The sequence below is a fragment of the Melospiza georgiana genome, chromosome 2 (assembly GCF_028018845.1).
Source record: "Melospiza georgiana isolate bMelGeo1 chromosome 2, bMelGeo1.pri, whole genome shotgun sequence".
Lineage (NCBI taxonomy): Eukaryota > Metazoa > Chordata > Aves > Passeriformes > Passerellidae > Melospiza > Melospiza georgiana.
Genome location: NC_080431.1, coordinates 96,616,615 through 96,625,417, shown reverse-complemented (window position 1 = coordinate 96,625,417; position 8,803 = coordinate 96,616,615).

The window sequence follows — 8,803 nt, the reverse complement described above, 5'->3', positions numbered from 1 at the left end:
GCTGGTAAAACATTCAAATATGTGAAAAGTCATGAGTTGAAGAATAGGGGCACATTGAAGTAGATCCTGACCTTTAAAAAGCAGCTCTGCACTCCAAGTGGAGTAACTAAAAAGTGATTTGCATTCAGAATATGGAATTCTTACCACTGTTCTTCAAAAGGAAGGTCTGAATAATGGTGAAGTATTTTTTTTAATACAGGCAAACACTGAGAATTTGTTGTTATTGTGCATGTGTAGATGGTGTCACTTCCTAAGCTCAAAACACCTTTCATTTTGTAGGACTAATGGTTTACCTCTGAATTCTGGACTCGCCTTCCTTTTCTAAATTGCTTAAGTTGTGTCAGGATGGGGGGGAGAGGTGGTTTGGTTTGGTTTTTTTGTTTGTTTGCTTTGTTTATTTCATTTTGTTTTGTAAAGTCATTCATGGAACCTATTTCTTCAGGTTAGAGTGGCTGAAGATATGGAGCAAAATGAAGGTTTTTTGAAACCTTTGAAGTATTAATGTTGTAAATATTAAAATGTTACACTTCCCGCTGTTAGGAAAATTAATCCACAAAACACCAGAGTTTTATGTCCAAAAAGGAGATAGAGGAGTCCTGTAACTTTATTTGGATAAAGGGAGAGGCCATGGGGCATTCCGCTGTGATCTCTCAAATTTTTGGAGGACACAGCCTCCTTTTTATCCTGATTTCCTGGGCACATTTCCCTTCTCTCTTTCCCCATTGGCTGAGGTACTTGAGAGTTACAGACTTCCTGATACACCTGATAGCGAAGATTCCCCTCTAATGTATAACCCTCCCTTTTAATTTTTAATTCTTACAGACTTTGGGGGTTTTTCTTCCCCATTGTTTCTTTCATCTTTCAATGTCTAATTTCATTTATCAGCAAACCTAAAGTTTAGTTGTAAAAGCAAATATCTTTTTCCATTCATCACTCAGTGGAATCCTTCCCATTGTTGCTTTTATCTCTCAGGGCTAATTTTATCTACACAGCTTGTTTGTGAAGACAAATCCTTCATTCCTCTCACTACTAAATATTATCTATGTGTAGTCCTAAAAACCTCAAGGTGTTTAATTTAAATGTAAGTGAAAACCACTTCAAAAATCTGTTGCTATACATGAGAACACTAGTGCCTTGATCTTGGGGTCCAAGGCAGGTGGAGAGCTGCAATTGCCTTGGGTTAAGAGCTTTTTTCCATGTGCGCCCAACTTTTTTTCAGGGAACTGTAGCAAATAATCTGCATACTTACAATATTTATGCTTATGGCATGTGATATAAATGAGTATATTAAACACATACCATTGGTAACATGGACACTTCCTTGGGACACTGGATAGTTTTTTTTTGAACAGTTGGGATTGATGGGGCACACTCAGAAATACCTGCTTTTAAAAATTGCTTCAATAAACTCATCTGTCAAGGAGTTGCAGTACAACTTGGTAAGCTTTGTTGCTTTAGGAAGGGAGTGAAGGAAATGATGTGAGTACTGGTTCTGGTTGACTATTTCAATATGTCAGAAAAAAATAATCTTTCAAAGCTGGATTTCTCAAGTGAACACAGTAGGATTAACACTGGAATTCACATACCTACATAAATCATAGTTTAGCTATTTGAAATAGTATTGCAGTTGTAGTTGCATGATTTAATAGTGACATATTTGATCTTTCTCTGCTTAAAATGTTACTGATTTCAGTATCTTGAAGAGGAACTGAAGGGAGCCTACAAGAGAGCTGGAGAGGGTTGTTGGATTCGGGCTGGGAGTGACAGGTAAGTGTTAATTGGAGCTGAGGGAGCCGTCACAGTTCTCTTTATTATTGATGCTGTTACTGGTTTTTTTCTCTCCTCACTTTTTGGTAGGAAATTGTTCCTATCTCAACCCATAATCTTCATCTTTTGTACCCCCAAATCTCCTGCCTTGGGGAGGGGGAGAAGTGAGCACGTGGCTCATAGATTAGAGTGGTTTCAGTGGGAGCAGTAAATCTGGAAGCACCATTCCTACACCAAGACAGGCTCACTTGGGTCTCAGTGTGAGGCACAATGAGGGCACAAACACAAGAGTGGGTTGGAAACAAATTTGATGTCAGCATTTGCTGTATTGGGTCCAGGGCCACTGGTCACAGTGGTGCTTGGTCTGTCCATGTGGGTGTGGTACCTGTTCCTGTGTGTGCTCCTCGGGGTGACCTTTCACAGAGCAGGGACAGGGATCAGCATTTCTTTGTTGCTGTGCTGTGGGAGGTGAGTCTATGACAAGGTAACACCAAGGGCAATGAGGGTACTCTGGGATGTGTATTCAGTGCTGCTCTCCTGCCCTTTGAAGCCCATTAATAACCATACCTTGTCTGGGGGGGGAACAGGGGAAGGATGATTTTCTCCATTCCCCCCCCCCCTTTTCCTCCTTCAGGCCTGTTACAACAGCTTTTGAGCATTTTTAATTCCCTTTGGATGGTAAGAAAGCCTGTTCCTGTTGCTCTCAGTGCAGTCCTCACTGTGTTCAGAGTCACCTTTGGGGGCAGAACAGAGATTTCCAAGAAGGCCATTCAGGGACCTGTCCCGAGGGGGAATAGTCATGAGTGGCAGGGAATGTGCCAGAAAATTGGCCAATTTTTTGAGACATTCTCTGCTCTGGTGGTTTGGGAGTTCACCCCTGAACAACTGCAGACTCTGATAAAGTGACAGAATGTTTGCAAGGAGATGCTGTGTCAGCTGCAGAGATGAGCAGCTTACTGCAGTGTGCTGGGCCCTGGCTACTCTTCATTGCACACCAGTGGTCAGTGGAGAGCACCCTCAGGGGAGGAGGAGGAGGAGGAAACAGCAACAGCACCACGGCCACGGCAGCTGCAGCTGAGCCAGGGAACAGCCCGTGCTGGGAGCAGCCACCCCTGCAGGGAACAAGGAACCCAAGAGAAAACCAGCTCAGTTAGTGAGGGATGGCAGAGCAGGGCCCTCAGAACAGGGGCAGGAGGCAGGGCCAGAGAAAATCACCTGGTCCATGTCCCCAGGTGAGCTGTAAGATGTGTGAGAAAGCCCAGCCACCAGTTAGGTGAGCCCCTGGTGACCTGGCTACTCCAGTGCTGGGATATCCTGGCCCATATGGAAGGGGATGGTAGTGAAGCCAAGCAGCTGGAATCCTTGTCCTGGGATGTGAACATTGGCAAGGGCATTGGGAAGAGCACAAAAACTCTCAGGTTCTGCAGGCAACTCCTGTCAAGTGTGAGGGAAAGGAACTGTCCCAAGGATGATCAGGTAGTGCATTGAGACAAGCAGAACACCATGGAGCAAGGTACCCAGTATCTTGGAGAGAATTAGTGGTGCTGGAGGCAATCTATAAGGGTTCAAATGATGAGCAATCCCCTGTAAATCCAGGTGAAGTCCAGTGTACACAAAGTCTGTGGGAGAAGTTCTGACAGAACATACCAGTGTCATATGGCAGGTCATTGGCAGTGCTGTCATGGAAGGAAGAAGAACAAAGAGTAGTTATCAAACTTCTTTATCAAACTCCAGCTATATGTGAAGTAATTTTTTTGCCCCCCGCTCCCCAGTCCTGTGTCCTGTCCACGGAAAGACTGTCCAAGGACCTGCAGCAATTTCAAGAGGACTACCAGTGATTAAAAGAAGTGTCCCAGAGCCCAGCCCTAAAGCCTGGAGTCTCTGCTATTGGAAGCAGGAACCTTCTGCTTGAGAGAGAGGGTAGGTGCACACCACGAGTAACCTTTGCTTTTCCCTGCATGACTATGGACAGCACATAAAGAAGTGGGATGGAAAACCCACCTTTGCCCTGGCAGCACAGGTACAAATGCCTTTCCCATTTCCTGTGGGCAAGTCCTCAGACACAACAGGAAGGCTGATGTTACTTCTGATCCTCTTGAAGGATTCCAGTTCACGTTTACAAGAAGTGAGCAGTGAGTACCATGATGAGAACTAGAGGGACCCTGTCTCCTGCCAGATGGAGGAAAGGGACAATCTGATCTATTGGACTGTGTGGATCCAGTGGCCTGGCATGGGATATAAAGGCTTTAATTGAAACTGATGTACAAAGCACCCTGATGCCATCAAGATATGTAGGGGCAGAATCCATCTGTGTTTCTGGGGTGACAGGAGGATCCCAACAGTGACTGTGCTGGAAGCTGAGTGAGCCTGACGGAAAACAAATGGCAGAATCACCCCATTGTGACTGGCCCAGAGGCCCTGGACATCCTGGGCATAGATTGTCTCAGGAGAAGGTATTTCAAGGAGCCAAAAGGACATAATTGGGCTTTTGGGATAGCTGCTGTGGACACAGGAAATTAAACAGCTACAGCTCACACAGAAAAATGTACCAGTAAAAAACGAATTGCTGGACTGCCCCTTCTCCTCACTGTCTATCAATGCACCAGAAACACTGGGGCTGTGCACTCTTTGTGCCAGCTGTATGTAGGGTCTCATTCTCCTACAGTCTGGTGAGTCCATGTGCCAATTTGAAATCTCCAATAACCCCTGGAATAAGGTCCTAGAACAAAAAGAAAGTGCTGGGCATCACCTTCTACTTGCAGCCTGTGCACACCCTGGTGCTGTTCGGTTTCCTTCTTTATGTACCTTCCCATTCTTTCCCTCTTACAGACCCAAGATCCCAAACAGTTTACTGACTGCTCCCATACTAACAGTGTCCCAACAAAAAGCCTGTTTTTGTGAATTTTACCTTCCCCATTGCAGTTGCTTAGCTCCACACGATGGCGGCAGTGTAGCTGCAAAAGAAGTAAATGTCCCGATTCTGCAGAAGCGATGAGTTCTGCACAACCCGAGCTGAAATTGTCAGTACTGCCCTGGCAAAAACCAATGTGCCAGGGCAGAAAAGTTCGTCTGGCCTTCAGATTCCATTTGAAGCCCTTAATTCACATCACACTCTAGCAGCATTCACTCCCTCTTACTTCTGGCAAACTGCTGTTCCATGGGAGGAGAACCTGGAGATCCAGTGGTTGTAAGTGCTGATCGTAGGCTGCCCACCGGACGTGAAGGCCAGCAACAGCTTTCCAGCCTGGCACCTGTTGTGTTGGAGCAATCCTTGGACTTATTCGAGTTTTGAGCTGAGCCTGAAATTTCCAAAGTGGGGTCCAGGATCTGAGTGACAGTACCATTCCTTAGGAAATACAGAACATAATGCCAGTGTTGCTGCTGCAGATCACAAGCTTCCAAAGGAAGGTAAAGGCCAGCAAGAACTTTGTTCTAAAATGGTTTTTGTGCAAACAACCCTTGGATGTATTCAAAATTGCAGGAGGTATCCTGAAAGAAAGCAACAGTTCTTTTATATGGGAAGGAAAGCACCTGGACCATGTGTTCCATTAGGAGAAAATAACTTACCCAGGGGAGGTAAAGCCCAGCAACCCTTCTTCCCTTTGGATCTATTTGTCAGAGCTAGTGTCCTGAATGTGAATCACATCACCTTTCCTTGGAAATATAAACAAGCTCATCCTGCAGATGAGAGGCTGCCTTACAGAGGTGAAGGCCAGCAGCTGCTTTCTGTTCTGGAACCTCCTGTGTGGGATCATTCCCTGGATGCATTCAGTTAAGCAGTGATATCCAAATTTGTAGGAGGTAGAGAGAAATGGGGTGAAACAGCCTTCCTGGCCAAGGAGAGCACCTTGTCTGTGTTTTTTGTATAGATGGTAGGCTGCCCAGAAAAGGTAAACAGCAACAAAACCTTTCTTCTTGGGACATTTTTTTTTTTTGGTGAGAGTAATCCTGTGCCCTATTTAGTTTTGAAGATTGAATTTAAATTTTGCATATACCCTCCAAAAAGTGAATGGTATCTTTCCATGTGAAGGAAAGCATGTAGCCCCAGTGGTGGTTGAAGTCACCAGGCTGCTCAGGAGACCTAAAGCCAGTAACAGTTTGTTCTCTTGGGGCTCCTGTATAGCCTCAGTTTTGGAACCCATTAAGATTTGAATGCTGTATTTCAGTTTTGGATGTGGGCACCAGAAAGTGGATGAGACTGTATTTCCTTGGGCAGAAAAGCACTAAGCTCAATATTGTTGGAGCAGATGACAGTCACCCAAGGAGAGAGAAGGACCAATATCATCTTTGTGTTCTGGCATCTTTTGTCTGGGAGCAATCCCTGGATGTCTTTAATGATGGTGCTCAGATTCAAATTTTGGAGGAGGTATTCTGAAATTTATGGCAGCACCATTCCACTTTGCAAGGAAAGCACTTAGTCCCCGTGGTGGTGGTGCAGATGAGAGGCTGCCCAAAGGCCAGCACAAGCTTTCTGTCCTGGCACCTTTTCTTTGGGCTCAAAGCCCAGACTGATTCTGTTTTGGAGGTGGTAAACAAATAGGGATGTTGTCATCTGAAGACTATGAGAATAAATAATTTATTTTGCTGTATCTGGTTTGCTATCCTTTGTCTTGCAGGACAAAGACAAATTCCCACCAACACTGAGACTAATGTGCATTCCTTCCCAAAGAAAAGTAGTGACATCCTATTTCAGAATCTCACCTCTGGAATTTGCAGCTGAGCTCCAAAATTGAATATGTTCAAGATTTGCTCCCACACAGAAGGTTCCAGGACAGAAAGATGTTTCTGGCCTTTACCTCCATCAAGCAGACCATCATCTAGAGCACCCTAAGTGTCAATACATGCTTTCCTTCCCCAGGAAAGGTGCCTCCTTCAGGAGCCCACTTACCCAATTCTGCATGCTACCTGCAGAATTATGGAGTACATTGCTCTCACACAAAATGTGCCAGGACAGAAAACCCTTCCTAGCCTTTCTATCCCATGAACAGCCCCTCACCTGCATTGCCAGCACTGGGAGTATGTGCCTTCCTTCCCAAGGAAAGGTGCTGTCATCCTCCTTCATGAGCCCAACACTGAATTTCAAAACTGAGCTCCAAAACTGAACATGTCCAAGGAGTGCTCCCATACAAAGGTTTCCATGAAAATAAAATACTCCTGGCTGTTAACTCCCCATGGCATCTTATTATCTGCACCACCAATAATGGGGCTAGGTGCTTTCCTTCCCAAGGAAAGGTAATTTGATCTTTCAGGAACCCACTCCAGAATCTCGAGACCACCTCCAAAATATGTCTGGGGATGGCTCCAGCACAAAAAGTGCCAAGAGAGAAAGTTGTTCCTGGCCAAGAACCCTACAAATCTGCACTACCAACACTGGAGCTGGGTGCTTTCCTTCCCAAGGAGAGGTAATGCAATCCTCCTTCATGAGTCAACCTCTGAAATTTGGATACCACCCCAAAACTGAATAGCCCTGGGGATTGCTCCCACAGACACAATGCCAAGAGAGGAAGATGCTGCTGGCCTTAACCTCTCTTGGGCAACCAATGATCTCCACACCAATACTGTGGCAAGGTGCTTTCCTTCCCAAGGAAAGGCACCACCATCATGGAATTTTCTCCTCACTTGCAACGACAGTATCCACAAGAAAGTTTAATGCAAGAGAACAATTTGCCTTCTACAAACCTAGAAACTCAGAGCTGCATGGTACTACATGAAATTGTGGAGAGTTCACAAATGGAGTCACACACATTCACAAAATCTTCCTTTTTGAGGTCAACACATGCTCTGCCTTTTAGGGGAGAGACAGCTCCCAGTTCTCCCCTTAATGCACCGCTAGAGATGGATGGTGAGAGCTGGTTCGAACAGGCACACCCCCTCTGATGGCAAATCTAAGGGCATACAAGCGTCAATAATTCTTTTACTTAAAATCTACTGCTCTGAACTGGCAGGTCTGCACTACACAATTCCAGTCAGCCTGGGATGTAGCAGAAGGGAAACACCAAAGGACAAAGCCTGCAAAAGAACCTCCCCTCACACAGTTCTGTTGTTGCCCAATAGTCTGAAATTTCCAACCAATTCAATGTAAAGAACTGGTTGGAAATTTCTCTGTAAGAATGTGAAGTCTTGTTAGTCCACCACAAAACTGAAATAGTAGATTTTTATAACTGAGAAGACCACGACAAATTCTGGTATTCTGTATAACACAAAGCACAGAATCTCATTCAGTCCTTCATCCACTATTTTGATTTGCATGTAAAAAGGTTTACTGTAATTCTTGTAGAGGGAGGAAAAAAGAAAAGACATAAAAGCACAGAAATTGTCAGTGTTTTTAAAGTCCTTAAAAACGCCTGTGAAACAATTCACAGGACAGATTTTCAGCAAGAACAATGACAGGTCAATAGGATTTTTGGGATAACATCTGGATAGATGCAGGTTAGCAAAGTTTTCTCATGGTTTTATGGGTAAGCAGGACTGATTAACTTCAGAGACTAGAATAAGAGTCTGAAAATTCTCTGTACCTTTTAAGATTCCTACATTCACACACCATGTGTGAAAAATGGACCAGCCCAACAGACAGCTGTCAGTGATATTCCCCAGACTCCCATGGTCTGCTATTAATCCACTCTGGGGATTCTGTGACTTCTGTTGTCTTTTATCCCTGCACCTGTCCCCTGGTTTTTAACCTTCTACTTTGTTAAGAATAATAATTTCACACAGTTGGTAGCTGATTATTCTGCATTCAAGTAAATATTGTAAATATGGGTAGTTACAATTACAACAAGCAATTATGTAACAATACCAACCAACGGTGTTATTCATTTAAATTATTTAAATTAAATTTTCACTGCCACCTAAAAGTATCTGACAGGCCTGTATAAGTGCAACCTGATGGGGCTCCATCTGAAGGACTTCAGTGGATCCTGTATAAAAGCAAATCAAGTGTGTGTTTAACAAGAGTCAGAGTAACAGCAATGAAAACTCAGAACCAATAGAGGCCGTTCACTGAAAATCCTTCTTATTTCCTAGGTCATTGCCTGAA